The sequence below is a fragment of the Bos taurus genome, chromosome 25, assembly GCF_002263795.3.
Source record: "Bos taurus isolate L1 Dominette 01449 registration number 42190680 breed Hereford chromosome 25, ARS-UCD2.0, whole genome shotgun sequence".
In the NCBI taxonomy this organism is placed as follows: Eukaryota; Metazoa; Chordata; class Mammalia; order Artiodactyla; family Bovidae; genus Bos; species Bos taurus.
Window position 1 is genome coordinate 25,753,242 of NC_037352.1, and position 27,352 is coordinate 25,780,593.

At 48.3% G+C, this 27,352-nt stretch overlaps 1 protein-coding gene across 1 annotated transcript in view; it reads left to right on the forward strand.

Annotated features, from left to right (window-relative positions):
• The first annotated feature begins 15,886 nt into the window (after nt 1–15,886).
• SBK1 (SH3 domain binding kinase 1) overlaps nt 15,887–27,352 on the forward strand; it is a 51,427-nt gene continuing 39,961 nt past the window's right edge. Inside the window, exon 1 of the mRNA XM_024985193.2 lies at nt 15,887–16,732. The gene's annotated coding sequence lies outside the window, so the exon portion shown is untranslated. The remainder of the gene's footprint in view (nt 16,733–27,352) is intronic.

The following is a 27,352-nucleotide window of genomic DNA, read 5'->3' on the forward strand; positions in this document are numbered from 1 at the left end:
TTTTACCTTAATTACCTCTTTAAAGACACCATCTCCAAATACAGTTGTAACAGGGAAGAACAAATCTGACTCCATATTAGACCCGTTTCTTTTACTTTAACCTTTGTGTTCTATAGCCTTTACTTCCAGTTAAGGATGTTGCTTATTGCCTGAAATATAGAGAACAGCCCATTCTCAACACTCTGACCTTTAAGAGTATAACACTTTTCCACTCATACAGACATAAAAAGTTGTAGACAGAGAATAATATTTGTCTCCTTAGAGGTTTACAGGAACACCTTGAGTTGACTTATGTGGACAACTGCAAGAACAAAGGATTCCAACACCAAGAAGTTTGCAACAACCAACCACATCCCTCCCTCACCTTGCCTTTAAAAATGCTTTGTTGGGACTTCTCTGGCAGTCTAGTGGCTAAGAATCTGTGCTTCCCTATAAACAATAAATGCTGGAGAGAATGTGGAGGAAAGAGGCGCCTCTAGCACTATTGATGGGAATGTATATTGACACAGCCACTATGGAGAAAAGTACAGAGATTTCTTTAAAAACCAGCAGTCCCACCACTAGGCATATATCCTGAGAAAACCATAATTGAAAAGACACATGTACCCCAATGTTCATTGCATTACTATGTACAAGAGCCAGGACATGGAAGCAACCTAGATGTCCATCAACAGATGAGTGGGTAAAGAAGCTATGGTACATGTATACAATGGAATATTACTCAACCATAAGAAGGGGCGAATTTGAGTCAGGTCTAGTGAGGTGGATGAAACTAGAGCCTATTACCAGAATGAAGTAAGTCAGAAAGAGAAAAATAAATATCATATATTAACACACTGTATATGAAATCTAGAAAAATGATGCTGATGAACCTATTTGCAGGGCAGGAATAAGGACTCAAAGAACAGACTTACGGACACAGCAGGGGAAAAAGAGGGTGGGCCGAATTGAGAGAGTAGCATTGAAATATATACACTACCATGTATAAAATAGTTAATGGGAAACTGCTGTAGCGCACAGGGAGCTATGCCTGGTGCTCTGTGACAGCCTAGAGGGATGGGAGGTAGGAGGGAGGTTCAAGAGGGAGGGGCCATGGGTATACTTATGGCTGCTTCATGTTGATGAATGGCAGAAACAAATACAACATCGTAAAGCAATTATCCTCCAATTAAGAATAAGTAATTTTTTAAAAGGGGAAAAAAATAGACTCCATGCTTCCATTGCAGGGGGCATGGGTTTGACCCCTGGTCAGGGAACTAAGATCCCACTTGCCGAGTAGCCAGGCCAAAATAAATAAATAAATAATAAAACGATAATAAAAATAAAAATGCTTTCCTGAACACCTTCAGGAAATTGTGGGCTTGAGGAGCACAAGCCACCTCCTTCCTTGCATGGCCCTGCAATAAACCTTTCTCTGTTCCAAACTCCGATACTTTGTCTGGCCTTACTGTGCATCAGACATAGTGACATTCTACGGTTCTGGGGTTCGGTTCAATTCAGTCGCTCAGTCGTGTCTGACTCTGCGACCCCATGAACTGCAGCACACCAGGCCTCCCTGTCCATCACCAACTCCCAGAGTCCACCCAAACCCATATCCATTGAGTCAGTGATGCCATCCAACCATCTCATCCTCTGTCGTCCCCTTCTCCTCTCGCCTTCGATCTTTCCCAGCATCAGGGTCTTTTCAAATGAGTCAGCTCTTCACATCAGGTGGCCAAAGTATTGGAGTTTCAGCTTCAACATCAGTCCTACCAATGAACACCCAGGACTGATTTCCTTTAGGATGGACTAGTTGGAGCTCCTTGCAGTCCAAGGGACTCTCAAGAGTCTTCTCCAGCACTACAGTTCAAAAGCAACATATGAAGTGGGGGAGGGGGACAGCACTCCAGAACACACACTTGCCAGCAGGGGCCAGACCCACCCTGCTGTGCAGCTCTGGGTAATTGGGCCTCCTGCCCGTTCTGAGCTTCGGTTTCTTCTTTTGTGAAGCCTCGGTTTCTCCTTTCTTAGGGGGCTTAACCTGCTGATGTCTGCCATTGTGCGTTTTGCTTCTCAAGCTCCCCCTGGGGCTGCTTTTTAGCTAAATTTAGAGCCAATCTGTCCCCACCGTGGGCTTGTGGAGCTGGAGAAGGGTGTGGGTGGACTCGTGAAGTGACGGCTGCAGGCCTGCAGCCTCCCTGCTCCTCGGCCTCACTCACGGTCTCCCTCCCTCTCCCACGGTGAGGCTTGGGACCCCCTCAGGCCCTGCACTCACCGCTGACTGTCCTCCCAGGATGCACTTGGAGGAGGTATGGACAAGGTCTCGTCCCGCACCAGGCTTCTGCAGCCGGCCTACTCAGGGCCTCAGAGGAGAAGCAAGAGTTCCATTCAGTAAACTCAGTGCTAAGTGCTCTTCGTGGTTAGCTCATGGTACAGATGGTGAAACTGAGGCAAACCCCTACGTTTATACCTGGGCCTTGAATCCCAACCCTCCTACCTTCTTTTTTTTAAGACATTTTCTAAAAATTTATTTTAATTAATTTGTTTATTTGGCTGCTCCAGATCGTGGGATCTTCCATCTTTCTTCTAGCATGTGGGAACTTCAGTTGCAGAATGCAGGGTCTAGTTCTCTGACCAGGGATCAAGCCCAGGGCCCCTGCATAGGCGGCACACTGTCTTAGCCCCCGGACCACTAGAGAAGTCCCCCAACCCTCCTGCTTTTTTGAGAACCCCTCTCTTCTATATTTCCAACACTTTCTCTCGAGTGAAATCCATCCCATTAATTTTTTTGAGTAAATAATTTACTGTTTAAAAAAAATGCTAAAAACAAAATAAATTTCTATTTGTCATTTCTATTCTCCAGCCTCCCTGTGTCCCAACCTTTTGTGGTAATCACTTTTTACTATTTCCCTTCAGTGCTTTGTTTAATGTAAATAAAATATATTTTATTTCCCATTTCCCCTGTGTCTTACACAAAAGATGGCACTCTAAATATACTCTTTCTTCTCTTGCTTTTTTTTTCACATAACAGTGTATCCCAGCGATCTTTCCACTACAATACATAGAAACTTTCATTTTTTTTATAGCAGTGATTCAGTCTTTTTAAAGTCTATAGCAAGTATTCATAAAATGTTTATTATTTGAATGAATGACTAATAATTTCAACCCAACAACCTTCAAGTTGCTTAAAACTATGATAATATTTATATTTTCAAATTTCATACGATCTTATTCTTCCTCTGCTGTAATTTCTAAAAGCTTGATAAGTCTTTCTATTTCTTATCAAAAATTCTTATGCAGTGAATCAGTCCCCTATTGATGGCTTCTTGGGCTATTTCCAGTCTTGTAAGAAAAATGGTCAACAGAAACAATAACCCACACACACACATATTTTCATCCATGCCAAGTTGCTCAATAGCATAAATTTTCAGAGGTGGGACTTCTTAATCAAAGGATAAAAGCACTTGTAATTTTAAAATTTTATTGAACTATAGTTGATTTACAATGTTGTGTTAATTTCTGCTGTATATCAAAATGATTTGGTTATATGTGTATATATTCTCTTTCATAATATTTTCCATTATGCTTTACCACAGGAGAATGAACACAGTTGCCTCTGCTATTCAGTGTGTGTGTGTGTGTGTGTGTGTGTGTGTGTTAGTCACTCAGTCGTGTCCAACTCTTTGTGACCTCATGGACTGTAGCCCTCCAGGCTCCTCTGTCCATGGAACTCTCCAAGCAAGAATACTGGAATGGATTACCATTTCCTTCTCCAGGGGATCTTCCCGACCTAGGGATCAAACCCTGGTCTCCTGCACTGCAGGCAGATTCTTTACCGCCTGGGTCACCAGGGAAGCCATCCTATATATAATAGCTTGCATTTGCTAATCCCAAACTCCCAATCCTTCTGTCCCCCAGCCCAGGCATCTGTAATTCTGCTGCTGCTGCTGCTGCTGCTGCTAAGTCGCTTCAGTCGTGTCCGACTCTGTGCGACTCCATAGACGGCAGCCCAACAGGCTCCCCCGTCTGATAGACAGTAACAATTACCAATCACAAGAATTGTACCAATTTGCACAGCCTATCGGAAATATACACAGGGGCCTATGTCTCTTTTGTCTCACAAGAGTTTAAAGAAAAATGACATGCTAAGGGAAATTATTGCAGCTCATATCACAAATGCAGGGATTTTCTGCCTAGTCTGTAGAATTCCTAAAGTCAATAAGAAAAAAGGCCAATGAATCAATAGGAAAAATGGGTAAAAATGTAAAAAAAAAAAAGAATCTCTAAAGAGAAATTTCCCCTCAACCTATGAAAAGATGCCATGTTCACTCATAATGAGAGAAATGTACATCAAAATCACACTGAGAGGCTATTTCTCACCTATTAGAGAATGGCAAAGGGCCCTGGTGGTCCAGTGGCTAAGACTCTGAGATCCCAGTGCAGGGGGCCCGGGTTCAATCCCTGGGCAGGGAACTAGATCTCACGTGCCACAACTAAAGATCCCATGTGCTGCAGCAAAGATCAAAGATCCAGCGAAGCACAGCGCCCCCCCCAAAAAAAAGGGAGTGGCAAAGGAAGTTCAAACATTTGCCACCTCATCAGCCAGGGCTGCTTGTAAACACCCTCCAAGGCACAGGACAGCCCCACAACACAGAATTATCCAGGCCAAACATCCACAGGGCCGAAGCTGAGAATCCCAGCCCTGAGGTTGCCTCTGCCAGCGACATTAAATCCCGGGGAACTTTTCTCAGTCTTCACCACTCTTGGCCTCTCAGCAGCATTCACACTTACCCTGCCTCCCTGCATCTTGAAAAGCTGACTTCTGTGACCAGGTTTCCCATTGTTCATTCTCATTCCTGGCTCATCCCCCTCTTTGTGGCAATTAACGTGGGCATTCCCCGAGGTGGGGTCCTAGCCCCTCTTTTCCCCTCACTCCACACTAACCCTCCTTGATGTCACTCACTCCCTGAGTTTAATCACCATCTGGCCAAACCCACCCTTGAGGTTCGGTTCTGCACATCTAACTTCCTGTTCGTCAGTTCCACCCAGATGTTTCCCACACCCGCAGGGCCCATGGGGCTAAGCTTGCCCACCTGATGCTCCTACCAATTCTCTTTCCATGTTCCCTGTTTCAGTGACACTGCCAGTCTAGACACATGAGACAGGAGCCCAGAAGTCCCCCTCGTCCTCCAGCCTCACCACATCCCGAGATTTACCCTCAACATAGCTTTCACATTCATCCACGTCTTCCAGTCCGCTCCAGGCCTCTGTCACCTTTAGCCTGGACCACGACAGCATCTCCCACGTGAGTTCCCCACCCCCATCCTGCCCCCAGGAGCCAGAGGGAATTTTTCAAGTCACAAGTCTGTCCCTGTCCCTAGCCTCTCTTTACTCTTAGGATCAAATCAAAACCCTTCACCCGCTCGCACAGCCTGGTCCCTGTTGGCCTTACTTCACAGAGATGATCTTCCAGGGGCCTCCCCAGCTTAAATAACTGTGAAATTCAGGCTCCTGGTCATTTACAATCCTTAGACATTACAGTGACGTGAGTGACACAAACCTGAGGGCCCCTGTGGCAAAGCGATGTTGCTACCTAGAGAAGTGTTTCAGGTAAATGAACAGGAAACACAGAGACCCTTTGGGGATGAGAGAAGTTGGATATCTTCCCCCATGTACTTATTGGCTGTTTCTTTTTTCTTTGTTTTGAAACTGCCAGTTCACAGACTGTGCTCCTGGTCTTATTGGGTTCATGGTCCTTTGTTTCTGATTTGTAAGAGCGAATATTCTATTAAGGGCACTAGCTTTTACTTGTCATTTGTAACTACACTTTAAAAATAGTTGGCCATTTGTGTGTGTTCTGTGGTTGTTTTTGCTATGTAGAAATTTTAATATTTTTTTGGTAGTCAAATTTATAATTTCTGAACTTGGTTTCTCACCCCGAAAACACTTTCCCATTGAGATTATTTTTTAAATTCATTCGTATTTTTTTCTAATTCGTTTATAGCTTTATTTTTAACTTTGAGATCTCTGATCCATCTGTTGTTTCCTATGCTTTAACGAGTGAGCTATCCAGTGAGTGAGGGCCCAGATTTCTATTTTTCAAAGACTATCAAAAAGCCCATTTTTTAAAAATAAGCCTTTTTTTCACTAATTTGAAATGTCCCAGGGACCAGGCATTGAGCTCAAATCTACCCCTGCTATACTAGACTTTGTAATGCATAGGACGCGTATGTGCCAAGTCCCTTCAGTAGTATCCAACTCTTTGCGACCCCACGGACTGTAGCCTGCCAGGCTCCTCTGTCGGTGAGATTCTCCAGGCAAGAATACTGGAGTGGGTTGCCATGCACTCCACCAGGGGATCTTCCTGACCTAGGGATCGAATCTGTGTTTCTAACATCCCCTGCACTGGCTGCTGCTACTGCTAAATCGCTTCGGTGGTGTCCGACTCTGTGAGACCCCATAGACGGCAGCCCACCAGGCTCCCCGGCCCTGGGATTCTCCAGTCAAGAATACTGGAGTGGGTTGCCATTTCCTTCTCCAATGCATGAAAGTGAAAAGTGAAAGTGAAGTCGCTCAGTCGTGTCCGACTCCTAGCCTACGAGGCTCCTCCGTCCATGGGATTTTCCAGGCAAGAGTACTGGAGTGGGTTGCCGACAGAGGATGAGATGGTTGGATGGCATCACTGACTCAATGGACATGAGTTTGAGTAAACTCCGGGTGTTGGTGATGGACAAGGAAGCGTTCATGGGGTCGCAAAGGGTCAGACACTACTGAACTGAATTGAGGCTCTCCCTGCAAGCCACCTTTCTGCCGGGGTGAGCGCGCTGTAGTAAACTCTGCCCGTAGGGGGCGCTAGAGGCACACTTCGGGACTGGAGGACTGAGGACCCACATTGACCCTGGGGCAATGGTGATGGTTAGGGGTGACTGAGGGGCTTAAACTCTCCCACCACTTCGTCAATCACCCCCTACAAAGTCATCACAAATAAACATAAAATTCAGCGGCAGCCTGGTTCTCCATCGCTGCCTCTAAACAAGCTCCTCTTCCTCTTGAAATCAGCTTGCTTTCCCAAAGATGTCTATGGAGAAATTATGAAACTGACCTTACTTGGGTTCAGAAGGAGAGATCATCGAGATCTAAGGGGGCTGCTCTCCCAGGTCCAAGACGCACCTTGCTGAGTGCTCAGTCGCTCAGTGGGTCCGCTTCTTTGCAACTGTAGCGGTCCAGGATCCTCTGTCCTGGGGATTACCCAGGCAAGGCTACTGGAGCTGGTTACCCTTTCCTACGCCAGGGGATCTTTCCAACCCAGGGACTGAAACTAAGTCTTTTGCATCAGCTGCATTGGCAGGCAGATTCTTTACCACTAGCGCCACCTGGGAAACCCCCACCTTGCTGCCCACCTTGCAGGCAGTTCACCCAGCCCACAAAACTTCTCCGCAAAGCTGAGCCCACCCAGTATATTGACCCAAAGACAACATTCCCTGCCTCCCACTCTCTGGCTCCTCCTCCCCACCACATACCACTCCGGAAGGAGAACCCAGACCTGAAGGCAGAGTCCCCTGGTGCCAGGGACTGACCATGCTGGGCTGGGAATCCAGCCGCATCTCCAAGGCCATCAGGCTTCCTCAGCTGTGGCTGGTACCACGGTAGTTCTTTGGACAGCTCATGACAATACAGGAGCATGAGGCAGCCGCTCTCTAGCTGGCATCTGCTGGAAGGGCTGCTGTACGGAGGGGAAGGATTTTATTTCTTTAGCTTGAGTCCCCAGGGGTAGACATAGGGCTAGTGCGTAGAAGGCACAGGGGCCCTTCCCATTTCCAGAATCCATCTTGGGAGGCAGTGAGTTCCCCGTCAGTGATCCTTTCTCTGGAATGGTTTTCTCCCAAGTATTACCATAACTCACCACTAACTTCCTTCAGGTATTCCACTCAAGCATCACTTTACCAGTGAGGCCATTCCCGACCACCTTATCTAAAATTGCAAACCGCCCTCTGCAGCCGTTTTCCTTGCTCCACTTCCCTAGGACACTTTATCATATATTTATTAATTGATCTTGCTTACTGTCTTTCTTATATGCTTACTACCACTAGAATACAAGCCTATTATTTCTTATATGCTTGTTTAATTATTTGCTGCTTTGCTTTTTATTTTATTATTTGCTTATATGCTTATTTTATTAATTGATCTTGCTTATTACTTGATCTTATATGTTTCTTATCACTGGAATATAAGCTCCACAAGGGCAGGGGTCTTCATCTGTTTTTTCATGACTGAGTCCTTTGTGCCTAGGATGGTGCCTGCCACACAGTAAATACTCAAAAAATATCTGTCGACCAAATTCCTCCCAACCACTTTCAGAAGTATTATTTTTAAATTTTTAAAATATTTTTTATTTAGACGATTTTAAAAGTTTTTTATTGAATTTGTGACTATATTGCTTCTGTTTTATGGTGGTTGTTTCTTTGCCCACGAGGCATGCAGGATCTTAGCTCCCAGACCAGCGATCAAACCCGCACCCGCTGCACAGGAAGGTGAAGTTCTAACCACCGGACAGCCAGGGAAATCCCAGCATTATTTTTATCTCCGTTTCACAGCTACAGAAATGAAAGGTTAAATAACTGGCTTTAGCAGCAGCCTGTCTCCAGTCCCAGGCATTCTACATCCAGGGCCTGTGCCCTTACTGCAGTTACAAAATGCTTATATTGCAACATTGTCTGTAACAGAAGAAGGCTGGAAACAACCTAATTTCCCATCAGTAGGGGAGCGGTTAAATAAATTACAGTATTAGGCATCCTGTAATAGTCTATAAAAGCAACCTATAAACGAATTAAGAAGATCTATATGTGCTTATCTGAAATGACCTCCAAGGTATTCTTGAGTAAAAATAGCAAGACTCAGAACAGTGCATTGCATGGGCTCTTATCTGTACGAAATAAGCAGGATGCCCAGACACACAGGCTGGATGTGCAGAGAAATGTCCTGAATGAATATTCTAGAAACTGTTGACAAGGCAAAAGGGAGGCTGGGGTCTCAAGTGGGAGAAAACTTTTGTATACCATTTGATATTTAGGGGATTTTAAATCACACACATGACTTACCTTTTTCAGCAATGTAAATCTTCCACACAGTTTGAGCTACAGGGCTTATATCAAAAATTAGCAGTCACCTACCCTCCCCCCTCTTGTATTCCACGTCTTTTCCTAAAGGCGATGAATTCAAATCTTTCAGCCGTTCCTTCTGGTTGCCGCTCTTTCTTTCTTTTTTAATTTTTTTTTATCTTTTCCATTCTCTAAGTCAGGGTTTCTCACTTCAAGGAGCACATGAATCACCTGGGATCTTGTTAAAATACAGGTTCTTATTCAGCAGGTCTGAGGCGAGCTCCAAGATTCTGCATTTCTAACAAGCTCTCCCGGATGATGTTGATGCTACCTGTCCATGGATCATTCTTTGGGCATTTTTCTAACTAACATGCTAATATAGCTATTTCTTGATATTTTGTTTTTGATCTTACTTCCTAATATAGAAAGTGAAAATTTTGTTCTCTTCTCCCCCTGTCCCCACACATGTGCATCCTATCCCCATTCTCCCAATATAGTTAGGTACCTTTTTGTTTAATACAGTTTAGTTATTTACATTACTATTTCTTTATAGATGGGCTTCCCTGCTGGCTCAGATGGTAAAAAGTCTTCAACTTTGGAGACTCAGGTTCAATCCCTGGATCAGGGAGATCTCCTGGAGAAGGGAATGGCCACCACGCTAGTATTCTTGCCTGGAGAATTCCATGGACAGAGGAGCCTGGCAGGCTAAAGTCCACAGGGTCGCAAAGTCAGACAAGACTAAGGGACTAACACTTTCCCTTTGATAGATAATATTCACAGCTCAGTCACATAATATACCTTGATTACATTTCCTTTCTTGTGCAACTTTTTGTTTTCCCTGGAGTTAATAATTTCTTCATTTTTTTCCATTTCACCTTCCTTAATGCATACTCAAACCCTTTGGACAAAACTAAAAGTCTCTTCTTAAGAGATCCAAACATATATCATATAATCTACATCTTGGCACCTTTGTCCTCTTGGACCAATACAGACTGATTACTCTTCTATTTTTTCATTTAAAAAGATCAAAAGGTGGACTGGTAAACAGAGCTTATGGCAGAAAGCAGAAAGGAGGGTTCAGAGCCTCAGCTATGAATCAGTCCTTCCTGACTTCAAACTGGATTCCATTCTCGCTTCTCCCTTTTTGTAATACCCAACCCCTGCCCCGGTTTTTAAAAATGCATATGGCTGTGCAGTTCGGGGCTAAATTTCCCAGTCATCCTTGCAGTTAAGGGACCAACTGCTTGCTGACAGAATACAAGTGAAGGTGAGGAAAGCCCCTTCTACATCACTCCATCTTTCCTCTTTCTTAAGGACTGAAAACTCAGCATGATGCCCATGAGCCAGCTTCCACCTAGAGGACCACCTATCTCTAGACTATTACCTAAAGAGAAACAAAATTCACTTGTAATAAAGAAAACCTGGAACAAACCTGGGTTTGAGATATAACTTTCTCCATGTGATATAATTCTCAAGATTCTCTGAGAAAACATTGGCATTTGTGGCAAAATGCTTAAGCAATATTCTGATAAACCTCAATTCAAGTAAGACCTCTTCTAGGAAGCGAGCTTCCTATCTACTCAGCTGTCAGTCACTCAGGGAGCTAATGTTCTAATATCAGACAGTCCTCTTGTTTCTAATCAAACAACAAATATCTCAGCAGTCTCTTTCCTCTGAAAGGGAAAGGTCTCCTTGAATCAACTTGGCCATAAGCCTCTTTCTTCATGGCAAATCTGAAATAAAACGTTAGCATGTGCTCTTAATTAATTTGTCAGAAGATTTCTTTTGAGCCACTGTAATTGGAGGCCTTTTTTTGACTGGCTCATACAATTCTCCCCACAATCCCACAAGGTGGGTGTTTGGAATAAACCCCAGCAGCTTTTGCCTGCTCACCATCCCTGGGGGTGAAAAACAATGAGAATTGAATCAAAACAAGGGAGATGGGGGTCTGCATAGACTGAGAATAACAATGTGCAGGAACTGAAGAGGCAAAGGGAAAATTAAAGTGATAGTCTCTCAGTCGTGTCCAACTCTTTGCAACCCCATGGACTGTAGCCCACCAGGATCCTCTGTCCATGGAATTCTGTGGGCAAGAATACTGCAGTGGGTTGATATTCTCTTCTCCAGGGGATCTTCCCCACCCAGGGATCAGACACGGGTCTCCTGAAGTGCAGGCAGAGACTTTACCATCTGAGCCTCCAGGCAAGCCCCCGCCATGAACTGAAGGGAAGAATGAACTCTGCCTTCTGAATACCTGAGTCCAAATGGAAAATAAGGGGCATGGGGCCTGGGCAGGCAGGGCAGGTTGTAGGCCTGGCAGTCACTATTCACACTGGTTCCTGGTTTCCGAAGGCCAGGATGCTAGGCTGGGAACCCAGCAGATGGTCTGAGTGCTTCCAGCCAGCAAGACATGGGTCCAGAGTCCATCAGAAAAGGCCTAGGTTCTCAGAGAAGAAGGCAGGGCCTCTCCAAGGTGAACACATCTCAAGCCTCTTTCCTTTCTCTTCTTCTTCTTTTTTTAAATGTTTATTTATTTGGCTGTGTCGGGTCTTAGTTGCAGCACGTAGGATCTTTCATTGCAGTGTACAGACTTTAGTCGAGGAGCACTGACTTGCAGGGCTTACAGGCTTAGTTGCCCCGAAGCATGTGAGATCTTCCCTGACCAGAGACTGAACTGTGTCCCCTGCATCAACAGGCAGATTTTTAACCACTGAAACACCACGGAAGTTCCAGGACTCTTTCTTTTTTGGAGGCTCACTGTGTCCTGGAAACATGCAGAAATGCCAAAAACAGCAAAATGAAGACAGCGGTATATCGTAAATGTTTATGTGTGTGTGTATTCACTCAATCGTGTCCGACTCTTTGCGACCCCCATGGACTGTAGCCTGCCCGGCTCCTCTGTCCGTGGGATTTTCCAGGCATGAATACTGGAGTGGGTTGCCATTTCCTCCTCCAGGGGATCTTCCTGACCCAGGGATCCGACTCTCATCTCTTATGAATCCTGCATTAGCAGGCAGATTCTTTACCACTAGCGCCGTCTGGGAAACCCATCATAAATGTTTACACTTGCCTAATTAACACACACGAAAATAGAGTGCAAGACAGATATTCCACTTGCAAGACAATGAGAGGGTTCATAAAGGACACTGACTCAGGGATAACCCATGAGGTCAGGGGAGAGTGTAATCTGAGCTGGGACAAGCTCTTAATGTTCCATAAATGTTCTTGGTTATCAACCCCATCAGAAAATTGTCATGCCTGAATATATAACTTTCTCTTCAGAAGCCTGAGCCAGACTCCCCTGATGCCTAAGACAGTTCTGTGAGCGGAGCCTGAGCCCAGGAGGATGGCTGGGGCTGACCCTAAGTGCCAAGGGTTGCAGCCCTAACTCCAGTCCCCCAGAGCTGGTGGGACTGCCCCTGCTGATGCATTTTTGGCCCATAAATCTGGTGCCGGGGCAGTCCCTCTTGGAGGGGGTTAAATGGCTGAGATGCAGTGCTCAGACTCTTCCCAGGATGCCTGGGGCAGTTTGGAGATGCCTGATGACTAATCTTCTCTCTCCAGGCTGAAGTCAGAGGGGGTGATACCCAGAGTCTCAGGCTCCTGAGAACTGGGTCTGAGCCTCCACCCCCCACCCTCAGCCCAAGAGCCAGACCCAGCCACCCAAACAGGAGACAGACAGAGCTTCACAGCCACTGAGAATTAAAACCTATTGATTTTCCCCATTAGCTAGAGAAGGCCATCAGAGTGCATTAAAACCAGGCAAAGCACCAGCATCATGAATAATTAACATCCACAAATGACAACCCCAGGGGGCCCAAGGGAGGGGGAAGGGGTGCCCAGAGGCCTGGGGCACCTGACCCCTTATGACTCCCACCCCCCGGGAGTCCTGGCCTGGCCTGACCTCCCCTCCTCTCCTCCTCCTCCTCCATGAATCTCTACTAGTCCTCCTGTCCCCTCTCATTTCCTGTCTCAAAGAAACAAGTCTCCAAGGCAAGCGACCTAGGAAGACAGAGTGCTGAGAGGGGAGTCAGGTCTGCTCAGCTCTGTTGTGTGTCACTGTGTGACCTCGGGGGAGTCTGCCCCTTTCTGGGCTCATTTCTCTGGCTAAGTCCATAGATCTGTGGTTCCGTAGAGAGGGACCAAAGCTCACAGCAGGTCTGCAAACAGAGCCCATACTAGGACCTGGGGCCTCTAGTCATCCTCACCCCCAGTCCAGCCTATAGGGTACCTTTAGGCAAATCCAAAAAAAAAGTCACTCCCCTTGGATTGACCAGTTGGAAAATGGCACCCATCTGGGGGAACCAGTTAGATGAAAGTGTGCCCTCTGAACAGGCCAATTCAAAAGAGATCCCTCTGAGTGGACTGATTTTTTTATCTTTATTTTTTTAATATTTATTTATTTGGCTCCACTGGTGTCTTAGTTGCAGCAGCTAGGAATCTTCGTTCTTCTTTGTGGAATGCAGGATCTTTAGTTGTGGCATGCGAAGTCTTAGTTGCAGCACGTGGGACCTAGTTTCCTGACTAGAGATCGAACCCCGGCCCCTGCATTGGGAGCTCAGAGTCTTAGCCATTGAACTACCAGGGAGATCCCTGGACTAACTTTTAAAAAGACCCTCTTCAGGCTGACCAATAAGAAACAGGAACTCTTGAGTGGACCAATGAGGAAAAGGTGCCCTCCCCCAATGAGGTCACAGTTTTAAAGGTGGAAGGCTTGGCAGAGCAAGAGGTAGGCTGGATGTCAGCCCCCACTCACCGTCTGCCAGGTTGCCCTGTGCAGAGTGTGCAGCCTAAACAACTGTCTGTGGGGGCTCCACCTTTTCTGGGCCAGGGAGACCCAGATCTGTCGTCCCAGCCAGCAGAAGTCAGTTCACTGAACTGATGTTTCCTTCTAAGCTGCTCCATCTCCCACGCACCTCCTCGGCCCCTCGGCTGGCCCAGGTCCCCGCTTCCATCCTCCTCCCACCCAGCTTTCCTCCTCAGAGCCCCAGGAGAAGCAATTCGGGAATGAATACCTCCTACATCTCTGACCGTGCCTGCATCTTCTTCCTGCCTTACAAGGCACCATGCATCACCCCCCCCCGCCGCCCCCGCCTCCTTTTTTTTTCCTTAAACATTTATTCATTTATTTTTGGCTAGGCAGGGTCTTTGTTGCTGCACATGGACTTTCTCTAGTTGCGATGACGGGGGTTACTCTCTAGTTGCAGCGAGCAGGCTTCTCATTGTGGTGGCAGCGGGCTTCGGCACTTACTGGCACACAGGCTAAGTAGTCGTGACGCATGAGCTTAGTCGCTCCACCGCATGTGGGATCGTCCCAGACCAGGGATCGAATCCATGCCCCTGGCACTGGCAGGTGGATTCTCAACCGCTGGACCACCAGGAAAGCCCTGTGCATCCTTTCATGAGTCTTTGCAGGAACTCTGCCCTCTCTGCTGGTGATGCCCCACCTCTTGAGCCCCTGGGGAAACTCTATTCGTGCTCAAACTCAGCTTAAAGACCTTCGCTGCTCCTCACTCTCTTCCTTAAACATACCAGCTAGTTCTTGCCTCTGAGCCTTTGCACCTGCTGACCCTTCTTCCATCCAGATATTCCACTGGCTCCTCTTCCTACTGGTCACAGCTCCAATGTCACCCCTGTGGGAGGTCTGCCCTGAACACCCTATCCAACCACCTCCCGGTTAGTCTCCCTCATCTCTCCCTGTTTTCTTTTTTCATAACCGTTTTCACAAGCTGAATTTTTCCTTTGTTATTGGTGATTCCAGGGCCACAATGAATGGCTATGCATGTTGTAAGTTGCAGAGGAAGTGAGTGGGGCTAAAGGCCACCTTGCGATCCACATTACAAGCTGGGTGCTGGGGAGAGGGGTTGAGGGGTGTGGAAGAGGCTGCACCTGCCCAGCGGGAGCGCCTTCCTCAATTCACACACTGCCAAATTTCAGCCCCAGTGGCTTCCAGCTGTGACAGGCAAGCCCACCAGGACAGGAGGTGTCTGCTGTCTCCGTTGCTGTATGTCCAGTGCTCAGCACAGTGCCCGGCACATAGCCGGTGCTCAAGCATATTCTTTCATTTTTAAAAAATATTTATTTATTTGGCTGCAATGAGCTGCAGCCTGTGAACTCCTAGTGTGGCACGTGCTTTCAGTTCCCTGGCCTGGAACTGAACCTGGGCCCCAGCATTGGGAACGTGGAGTCTTACCCAGTGGACCACCAGGGAGGTCCTGCAATAAACATTTTTTCTAGCAAACAAACTCTACTCAGATTCCTCCACTCCCATCCACTCCTTATACTCTTCAGCAGAATACACCATGCATGTGGTCCATCTCTGGGGCTGTATATGGTTCATCTAGTGGGGGATCCCATAGGAAGCCAGTGACAAAACTGGCCCCATACTTGGTGACAGTTATTGTTTGTTAAGAGAATGCCAAGGGGCCCCAGGAGTGGGATGTGTAAATGAAGGAGTCTTGGGGATGCTCCCTAGAACTCAGTGCCCTGCCCATGCCAGGGACCCTGCCCTGAGCCCCCAGTCTAATCCAGCTTCCTGGAGGTGCACGTGGTGAGGTCAGGCAGCTGGGGCATTCTGATAGAAATCCAGATGCTGAGCGCCGCACAGTCACTCACAGGCAGGAGGTGACATAGGAGGGTCTCGCAGCGGGGACGAGGGGGCTAGGCCAGGCTTTTGCGCAGGCAGATCTCAGGCGCCGCCTTCCCTCTGCTCCCTGTGGCCATCCGCCCACTGGCCTCCCAGCTCCGGCAGAGAAGGAGTTAACCTCCCGGCTTCTCAGCGTGAATGTAGAGCTATTAATACCCACAGCCAAGCCGGTGTGCCAGAGCAGCCGCTGCTGGAGGAGCCGGAGGAGCCCTGAGCCCAGGGAGCTCTAGTCCGAGCTGGCACTGGAGCCAGGAGTCCAGGGACCAGAACTTTTCTCGTGGACAGCGTGGGCACCGTGCCAGCCTCATCTGGTCCTTGCCTACCTTTCAGCTTCAGGTCCCGACCCTCCCTCCTGGAGGCCACCCATGCCACCCACCCCCCGGGGGAGAACAAACTTTCTTGGAGAAACCACCTCTACTGCCTGTACTGGCCCGCTGGGAAGGAGCAGACAGCCGGACAGCCAGATGAACAGATGGGCAGGGCATCTGTGAGCCTGTCCTCCAGGTCGTGCCTCTGACCGGCTGCAGTGGAGCGGGCAGCCGAGGAGCCTCAGGCACCACCAGGGGCGGCGAGGGGCCCTACTGGACCTTTGTCCACCGGCCAGCTGCCTCTGAGTCCAGGTGGCTGGGAGCTGCTTCCGAGGGCCCAGCCCTGGGGCTGGAAGGTCCGTGGGTCAGGACAGCGGATCCCATCAGATAGAGCCACGGGCTCTCCCGCTCACCGAGGCGACGGGTAACCTGAGTGAAAAGGCGCAGGTGGCAGGTGGGCAAGCGCAGGCGCAGGGTCCTGAGGCCAACAGGCTACTGACCCTGGAGCACGCTGGCTCGGGGAGCCCTGCCCAGGCGAGGGACGATGCTGTCGAGGCCGCCACCAGCCACCCCTGCCCCGTCCTGGAGCTGCCTCCGGCCTGGCCCCTGCGCTGTGGGAAGGAGGATGTGCCAGCCTTCTGCTTCGTCTGTTTCCACAGGGAGGAGGAGGAGGAGCTGCTGGAAGAGGTCCCACTGCAGAGGTCAGTGCCCGAGGTGGGCAGTGGGTGGGCAAGGTGAGGGCACAGGGCTTGGGAAGGGGCCCCTTGGGGGCCGGGGATCCTGCTTCTGAGTTCCTCTGTCCACTGCTTACCAGCCCCGCCCCCTCCCTGTGTCAGACTCCCAGATCTCTCACCAGGGTATCCCCACAGCCTCCTCCCTGTCTCTCCCATCCTGCCCCCACAGTGACCCTCTTGTGCTTTCCCCCTGTGGTCATGTCCCCTATGCTTAGAGTCTTTCATGACTCCTGGCTCCTACACAGTGAAGTCAACACTCAGCTGGACATTCAAGGCCTGTGAGATCAGATCAGCCCCACCCACCTCATCTTCGCTCTACTCTCCTGTATTCACCCTCCATGAAACCCTGCCCAGACTTGCCTTCCCCTAGCTCCCCTCCTTCCAAGCCCAGCTGCCATACCTCCTCCTCCAGGAAGCCCTCCAGGAAGCCCCTGCCCCATCCAAGCTGAGAGTCACCTTTCCTCCCTACACTGCACTGACACTTTTTAGTGTTAGGTTTTTGTTGAATTAATAAGTGAAAATGTCTTCATGTGCATACGCATGCATGTGTGTGTGTGTCTGTATAAAAGGGAGGGGAGGGGATGGAAGGCTTGTGTGTCTAGGTGATTGGGTATTTGGGGGTGAGTGTGTGTGTGTGTGTGTGTACATGTTTGTGGCACTAGGTGTGAGCTCTATGTACTCATGGTAGAGGGCAGGGTGTGCACTGGGCCGGGGGTGGTGAGGGATTCATGCCCTACAGATCAGGGTCTCTTTGGCCACCTCTCCCCACCCCCACCTTCAGGGAAACCCAGGCTCCAGCCAAGTTCATTTCCCAAGCTGTGACCACAGGCTCCGGGAATAGATGGAACATCTGTAGGGGAGACAGGGGTCACCTCTGCTCCAGCCCAGCCAGCCCACGCCTCCATCACCACCTGAGTCAGCACTGCCCTGGGTGGGGAGAAGGGCAGGCTCAGTGCCAGCCCAGGTGTGCCCTCCCGGCCCCTAGCAGGAGGGCAGGGGCTCCTGCAGCCTGGGACAGGCTCCTCCCTAAATCTCACTGGTGGACCTGGGTGGGTCATTTGTCTTCCATGGGCCTCTGTCTTCTCATTTGTGAAACGGGGCTACTCTGTGCATGGTGGTCAGTTCATCATTCAGCAGTGACTGAGTACTCAGAGCGCCGGGACCCCAGAGCTCTTGGGGTCCAGCCTGCTAGGAGAGACCTCGATCACACGGATCAGTTTGGCAGTGATGGGCGCTGGTTGGGCATGAGTGCACTGTGCTCAGGGAGTGAGGGGGACAAACTGACCACCCCTGCCCACAGGAACCCTGGGAGCCCCTGCAGGTCTGTCTTAAGGACAGGTCCTCTTCCAGGTACAGAGTGAAGTTTTTTTAAAACGTTTTATTTTGTATTGGAGTATAGCCAGTTAACAAAATTGTAATAGTTTCTGATGGACAGCAAAGGGATTCAAACATATATACGCATGCATGCTTTCTCCCCCAATACCCTTCCCATCCAGGCTGCCACATAATACTGAGCAGAGTTCCCTGTGCTACACAGTAGGTCCTTGTTGGTTATCCCTTTTAAATAGAGCAGTGTGTACCTGACCTCCCCGATCTCCCTAACTATCCCTTCCCCCCATCCTTCCCCCAACCCTGGCAACCATAAGATGGTTCTCTACGTCTGTGAGTCTAGGAGTGAAGTTAAGGAAAGGCCATCCAGGCAGCGGGGATGGAGAGAGAGCAAAGATCTGGTGACTCCAGAAAGAAGCTGTGTGGGTGTGGCGCGCATGGGGCTGGGAGGGTCTGCAGGGGTCAGGTCACCAGGGGCCTTGACTGCTGAGCCCAGGACTTGATCTGTAGGTGATGGAGCGAGCTGTGGGGAGGGCGTTGAAGCAAAATGGAACGAGTTAGGTGATTCAGTGAGACCACAGGTGTGGAAATGTTTCCCGAACAAAACAATGGACTCCTGAGAGCATCACTGATTTCATAATAGGAACTCAAAATGCTCGTTGAATGATTGAATGGATGGATGGATGGATGTGATGTGGGGAGATGGAACATCAGAATCACTGAGCTGATTGTTAAAAAATACACTCCCAGGCTCTGCCCTGGAGACTTCGTGGCCTCACGTCTCAGAGAGGAGGAATGTATATTTCTAATCAGCCCCCCACCAGGTGGGGCTTCCCTGGTGGCTCAGTGGTAAAGAAGCCACCTGATTGAGACTCAGTTTAAGGCAACCCGCTCCAATTTTCTTGTCTGGGAAATCCCTTGGACAAGGAGCCTGGTGGGGCTACAGTCCATGGGGTTGCAGAGAGTCCAACAGGACGGAGTGATTAAACAATAACCACCACCAGGTGGGCAGCTTGAATAAACCAGCATTTGGGAAACCCCAGAATGAGACAGGGATGGGCTCTAGAGTCAGGCAGTCATGAGATCCTGCCCTCTTCCCTCATCCCCCCATCTTCCTCCTCCATTTCTGGGGACTCCTCCTGTAGGACATGCCCCTCAGCCTCTTGTCCTGGCAGTATGGTGACCTGCGTTGGCAGAATCTGGTCTCCTTTCCAGCTGGTGGGTACTGGCCCTTTAAGATCTGGAGAGGGGACACCACCAGGCTGGGCAAAGACAGTGACCACAGGTGCCAGGTGGTGAAGCTAAAAATACTGAGTGATGTGGACGCCCAGGCTGCAGGAGCCAGGCAGTGCTAGTGGGTAGTGTTGGCGGGGGGAAGTTCTGGAGTGTTTCTTTCCTACTGGAGGAGGGGCAGTGAGCAGTGAGGTTTGGTGGGGTCACCTTGGGGGTTTAGAGGAGCCTGCTCCCCACCCCCACCACTCTCAGCCTTTCTCCAGCCCCTGGAAGGCGCCAGGTTTCACTCCCAATTTGCTGCCGTGTTTAGCCGCCCCAGGGAGTGCTAACTCTGCAGCATCCTGCTTCTCTGGGAGGCTGGGGAAGTCCTTTCTTCTCTTTGAGCCTCTGTAAAATTAAAGAACTGCTGGGGCGCTTTTAGGGACAGAGATGCAAGAAGGGATGTAGGGAGACCAGTTCCCTCATTCGTGGATTCAACAAAGATTCCCCAAGGCTTCCCAAGGACTAGAAGCTGAGGCCAAAGAGATGAACAGGAATCAGGCATTTCCCTGGAAGAGCCAGAGAACACACACTGAAACAATGGCTTGCCGCACAACGTGCTGTCATTGAGGTGTGAACTCCGTTTCTGTTTGGGGCTGAAGTGAGAATCCGCCCCCACCAAGAACTCATCTGCATTTAATGAGAACTTGTCAACAAAAGCATCACCCACCAGCCATCTCTATTTGATGTCTGATGCGTGATTAGGTGAGGCTCCACTGACGAGCCTGGAACCACGTGTGCATCAACGGGCAGACCCTCCCGGGCTGCTCCTGCAAGGTCCAGAGAGGGCCGGGCGGGGTCGGGGGAGACTCTGCTCCACTCCGTCTTTTGGGGACCCAGGCTCCGCCCACCTGTGATGCTGTCATCAGCCAGGGCTTTAGAATCCACTGGATTCTCTGCTTCCACGGGCAGCCGAAGAAGAAGGGTGGAGATCACATGGAAGGGTTTTCCAAACCAAAGCTGCAAGTGGCCTACTTCACTCCTGCCCACGCTATGTGGCCAGGGCAGCTAATTACAAGAGAAACTCGGAAACGTAGTCCTGTTGTGAAGATGATATGTTTGGTATACATGAAAGCACTTGGCACAGAAGAGGTGCCCAGCGCGTTCGTGCGGAAATTCTGCAGACTTCACTGAGCACCCTCCGTGGACTAGCCCTAGAAATTGGACAGAGAAAACACATCTCACTGCTCTCACTGGAATTTTTTTTTTTTTTTTTTTTGGCCCTGCAGTGCAGCACGAAGGATCTTAGTTCCCTGATCAGGGATCGAACTCATGCCCCTTGCATTGGGAGCATGGCGTCTTAACCACTGGACTACCAGGGAATTCCCTCTCGTTGAGCTTTTATCAAAGCGGGAGTCAAACAAAACCCAAGTAAACAAACAAATACAATCATCCACATTCAAAACCCACTGTTGGGACTTCCTGGTGGTTCAGTGATGAAGAATCCGCCTTGCAATGCAGGGTACATGGATTCAATCCCTGCTCAGGGAACTAAGATCCCACATGCCGCCTAGCAAGTAAGCTACTGCGTCCATGCACAACAAAAACACCCCACATGACACAACGAAGATCCCGCGTTCTTCAACTAAGACCCAACGCAGTCAAACAAATAAACAAATATTATATATTTAAAAAAAAAAAAGATACTGTTAAGGAAATTACCAGAGGCATGGTAGGGAGACACCCAGTTGGCATAAGGGGGAGGGGCTGCTGCTGCTGCTAAGTCACTTCAGTCGTGTCGGACTCCGTGCAACCCCACAGATGGCAGCCCACCAGGCTCCCCTGTCCCTGGGACTCTCCAGGCAAGAACACTGGAGTGGAGGTAGGGACAATTCATCTGAGACCTCAAGAAAGAGAAGGAGCCGAGCAGAGCAGGGGGAGAAGTATTCCCGGCATAGAGAATAGGGAGTGCAAAGGCCCAGAGGCAGGTTAGAGTTGGGGAATGTGAGAAAAGACCAGGTCAGTATGGCCAGGGCAGGTAAGTGATGGGGAGAGAGACATGGGCAATGAGGGGAGACGGGAATGGGCTGGATCATACAGGCCTTGTGGGCCTTCATGCAGAGGATGGATTTTTTTCTGGTATAAAATGTGACTGGAAAAGCTTCAGAGACTTTTGAGTAGGGGGAAGTGGCATAAGTTGATTGGCATCTTAAGCGATCACTTGGGCTCCTCTGGGGAGAATCCATGGCAGCCAGGCCAGAGCGGACACTAGAAACCAGTGTGGAAGTCATGGTGGTGATGGAGGGGGCCACGGTGTCAGCCTGGATCAAGGTGTCCCTAGGACGTGGGAGAAATAGATACTTTCTAGATATGTTTAGGAGACAGAACTTGCTGATAGGTTAAAAGAAGGGAATCAGGGATGAATCTGAGGTTTCTAGGTTGGATAAATGTGTGGATGAGGGGAAGGCTCAAGGGTGGGAAGAGATATAGTGGGAAATTCAGGAATTCAGCCATGGAGGTTCTCAACCTAGAAGCACATGAGACGCCCAAGTGAAGATGTCAAAGGGAGACTTGGTACTAAGAGACCGGAGCTCAAAGTGGGAGTCTGTGGGCCGCCTAGGAGATGTCAGAGACTTTGGCATGAAGGTGGCTCTGAAAGCCATGAGGTCACACTGGAGAGTCAGAGGAGAGGCCCCAGGACGGAGCCCAGAGGAACACTACAAACGTGAGGTCACGTGGAGGAGATGCTAGCCAGAAATAAAGTAGGAGGAAAACCAGGAGCGTGGGTAGTCATGGAAACCAAGAGACGAGTGTCTCAAGGCAGAGAGAGAGGTGGACAACTGGCTTCAAAGATGCCGAACAGCCAAGGAAAAGGAGACTAGATCTAGCAGCACAGAAGTCGAAAGTGACCTGGATAATTACAATTCCTGGCGGGGTGGAGACAGGAGCAGGGGTGAGTGGAGACTTCCGGTTAAAAATGGTGGATTGAACACACACATTTAAGTTCTCTGTGTCCTGAAACCCCATGAAAAAGAAATGAGTGGGTTTTATTTTTTTCTTTTCCATTATGGTTTATTACAAGATATTGAATATAGTTCCCTGTGCTATACATCAGGACCTTGTTGCTTATCTACATAATATATAGTAATGTGTATCAATTAATCCCAAACTGTTAATTTATCCCTCCCCCCACTTTCCTCTTTGGTAACCACAAGTTTGTTTTCTATGTGAGTCTGTTTATGTTTTGCAAATAAATTCGTCTGTATCATATTTTAGATTTCACATATGTGATATCATCTGATACTTGTCTTTGTCTGACTTACTTCATTTAGTATGATCATCTCTAGATCCAGCCCTTTTCCTGCAAATAGCATTATTTCATTTTTACAGCTGAGTAATATCCCACTGTGCATAATATACCACATCTTAGTTATCCATTTGTCTTGTCAGTGGACACCGAGATTGTTTCCACATCTTGGCTATTGTAAATAGTGCTTCTATGAACATTGAGGGTATTCTTGCCTGGAGAATCCCAGGGACAGGGGAGCCTAGTGGGCTGCTGTCTATGGGGTCGCACAGAGCCGGACACGACTGAAGTGACTTAGCAGTAGCAGTATCTTTTCAAACTAGGGTTTTCTCTGGATATATGGCCCAGAAGTGGGAATGTAGGGTTGTAGGGCAACTCTATTTTTAGCTTTTTAAGGAAACTCCATACTGTTGTCTACAGCGGCTGCATCAATTACATTCCCACCAACAGTGTAAGAAGCCCTTCTCTCCACGTGTGAGTGGATTTTAAGGTGCATTTATTCGTCTTTTGTTGCCATCAATACAAACTACTGCAAACTTAGTTGTTTAAAACCAAATTGATTATATTACTGCCTATATGTCAGAAGTCCAACACGGGTCTCCCTGGGCTAAAGTCAAGATGTTGACAGGGCTGCTCTTGGGAACTCTTTCTGGAAGAACTTTCTGGAAGTTCCAGGGGAAAATCCACCCCCTTATCTTTTTCAAGGTACCGCCTTCCAGAGGGCCCCCCTCCTTCCAGCGAGGCAGCGTCTCTCTGGCCCTGCTTCTCTCACCGTCTTTCTTGGACCACAGCTGGGAAAGGTTCTCAGCTTTTAATGCTGCATGCTATTATCTTGGGCTCACCTGAACAAGCCAGGATTATCTTCCCATCTCAAGGTCCTTAACCCTAATCACATCTGCAAAGCCTCTTTCTGTCACCTAAGGTAACACACTCCCAGGTTCTGGGGATGACGACATAGACATTAATGGAATTAGGTGGGGCATTGTTCTGCCTCCCACAGCATGAATCAGCAAGGACTTATACAGTGAAAAAGGAGACAAGAGCAACACGACGTTGAAATCTAGAAAACAGATGAACATGGTGAGGGATATAACTGTCCGGTGACGCGGCACCTCAAGTGAACCCTAAACTGGGCATGAGAAAAAAAAAGGGGGGGGGGCACCACAGTTTCCACCACAGAACCTCAAAGGGCCCTAGTGTTAATGGACTAAGTACCTCTGGGAGGGGGAGTAAAGCTAGGGCCAAAACCAGGAGGATTGGTCTAAGAAGGGCTTTAATTCTCAGATTTCTTTCTCTGCTCAGCTCCGCGGGGCAGCTGCCCCTCCCCCACCCTGACAAAGACTGAAGGCTTATTCCCCAGAGAGGATAAAACGCAGGGTCTGTGAACTGGAGGACAGGGCACCCTGAGGATAAGGAGGAGTTCTATGCTCTACTGGAGGGATTATTTGAATATTTGCATCTTGAACGTGGAGTGTCCTGCCCCTGCCCCCCATCTGGAGCGTCCTGCCCCGCTCGGCTCCCAGCACAGTAAAATCTGGTCCAGACTCTCCAGGCAGGACACGGCAGAGTTCACTCCCTTCAGCCTCTGAATATATTGACGATGGGTATTTTGTTCTTGCTGGTCTCTTATTTCCTGTTTTCATTTTCTTCTCTCCCTGCGTGCATGCAAAGTTGCTTCAGTCATGTCCAACTCTGTGAGACCCTGTGGACCGTAGCCCGCCAGGCTCCTCTGTCCATGGAATTCTCCAGTCGTGAATACTGGAGTGGGTTGCCGTGAGCTCCTCCAAGGGATGCTCCCAACCCAAGGATCATACACACCTGTGTCTCTTCTGTCTCCTGCATTGCAGGCCGGTTCTTTACTGCTAGTGCCACCTGGAGAGCCCCCAAAAAACTACTACTACTATACGCAAAGATTTAGGAACATACATTGTAACTATTAAATGAAAACTAGATGCTATTTTGAAAGAAAACGAACCTCCAAGGATGAACAAAAAAGTTCTTAATTTAAGAATGTTATAGCAATGGGAGTTTGGGGTTAGCAGATGCAAACCAGTATACGTAGAATGGATACACTACAGGTCCTACTGGACAGAACAGGGAACTGTCTTCAAGATCCCGTGGTGAGTCAGAATGAAAAAGAATATATATTGTATATGTATATATGTACATATATCAGAGAAGGCAATGGCACCCCACTCCAGTACTCTTGACTGGAAACTCCCATGGATGGAGGAGCCTGGTAGGCTGCAGTCCATGGGGTCGCGAAGAGTCGGACACGACTGAGCGACTTCACTTTAACTTTTCACTTTCATGCATTGGAGAAGGAAATGGAAACCCACTCCAGTGTTCTTGCCTGGAGAATCCCAGGGACGGGGGAGCCTGGTGGGCTGCCGTCTATGGGGTCGCACAGAGTCAGACACGACTGAAGCGACTTAGCAGCAGCAGCAGCATATACATATATATGTATGTATAACTGAATAACTTTGCTGTACAGCAGAAATTAACACAACATTGTAAATCAACTATACTTCAATTTTCAAAAAAAAAAGGGTATCATAGCAGAGTTCAGTTCAGATCAGTTCAGTCACTCAGTCATGTCCGACTCTTTGCCACCCCATGGACTGCAGCACGCCAGGCTTCTCTGTCCATCACCAACTCCAAGGGCCTACTCAAACCCATGTCCATCTCGTCAGTAATGCCATCCAATCATCTCATCCTCTGTCATCCCCATATCCTCCCGCCTTCAATCTTTCCCAGCATCAAGGTCTTTTCCAATGAGTTGGTTCTTCACGTCAGGTGGCCAAAGTATTGGAGTTTCAGTTTCAGCATCAGTCCTTCCAATGAATATTCAGAACTGATTTCCTTTAGGATGGACGTTCCTTTAGGATTGACTGATTTCCATCAATCCTAAAGGAAATCATAGCAGAAATGGAAAACTTTTAAAAGAGTTAGGACAGGGAGTCCCTGGTGGCTCAGTGGTGAATCCGCCTGCCAATGCAGGAGACATGGGTTCGATCCCTGGTCCAGGAAGATCCCACATGCCAAGGAGAAACTAAGCCCGTGCACCACAACTACTGAGCCTGTGCTCTAGAGCTGGGGAACCACAACTACGGACCCCACGTGCAGCAACCACTGAAGGCCAAGCAGCTTAGAGCCTGTGCTCTGCAACAAGAGAAGCCACTGCAATGAGAAGCTCACGCACTGAAATGAAGACCCAGTGAAGCTGAGAGAAGGAAAGAAAAAGAAAAGGAAGAAAGGGAATGAACAGCCCCATTAAAGAAGGGGGCAAAGGATCTGAACGGTCACTAGATCAAAGATGATATACAGACAGCAAATAGGCTTATAAAAGATGCTCAACATCAGATGTCATCAGGAAATAGCAAATTAAAACCACAGTGAGATACATTTACACACTGATCCAAAATACTGACAACTATGAATGCTGGTGAGGATGTGGAGCAACAGGAACTCTCATTCATTGCTCTGAGAACTCAAAAATGATACAGTCACTTTGGAAGACAGTCTGGCAGTTTCTTACAAAGCTAAACATAGTCTTTCCATATGATCCAACAATAGCATTCCTTGGTACTCACCCAAATGAGTTGAAAACGTATGTCTGAACAAAACCCTGCACATGGATGTTTGTAACAGCTCTTTTTCATAATTGCCTGAAAACTTGGGAGCATCTAAAACGTCCTTCAACAGGCGAATAGATGAACAAACTATGATATATCCACACAACGGAATATTATTCGGTGATAAAAATGAGCCATGAAGCCACAAAAAGACATACAAGAATCTTAAATGCATATGGCTGGGTGGAAGAAGCCAATTGGCTTCCTTGGTGGCTCGGTGGTAAAGAATCCGCCTGCCGATGCAGGAGACGGGGGTTCGATTCCTGGGTCAGGAAGGTCAGAAGAAGGAAGTGGCAATCTACTCAAAATTCTCACCTGGGAAATCCCAAGGACAGAGAAGCTATAGTCCATGGGGTTGCAAAGAGTCAGACATGACTCTAAACAACCACCACCATAAGGAGAAAGAAGCCAGTCTGGAAAGGCTATGAGCTGTAAGCCTCCAACTCTATGACATTCTGAAAAAGTTACACTAGAGACAGAAAAAGATCAGTGGTTGCCAGGGGCTGGTGGGGAGGGGGAGTGAGTAGGCGGAGCACGGAGGGTTTTTAGGGCAGTGGGACTATTCTGTATGATACAGGAACGATGGGTCCATGACCCCATCCACCTGTCAAAACCCATAGACTGTACAACAGAGGGAGCCCTCATGTAAACTATGGATTGTGGTTAATATTAGTTTATCAGTACTGTTTCATCAATTGTAACAGGCTCACCACACTAATGCAAAATGCTGACAATCAGGGAAAATGCAGAGGGGGGAGGTATACACGAAAACTCTCTGTACTTTGTGTTCAGTTGTTCTATAAATCTAAAACAGAAAATCTATCATAAAAAGGAAAAAGGGGGAAAGAAATCATAGTATCCCACAGAAAGTTGTGTTTCCACCCTATGTAAATACTATCAATCTTTTTTCCCCTTTTGGCTCTGCGGCAAAGTTCCCCAACCAGGGATCGAACCCATGCCCCTGTAGTGGAACCACAGAGCCCTAAGCCCTGGGCCACTAGGAAAGTCCCCAGCGCTATCAATCTTTTTTTTTATAATTTTATGTATTTATTCATTTTTGGCTGTCCTGGGTCTTCGTTGCCGCACGAGGGCTTTCTCTAGTCA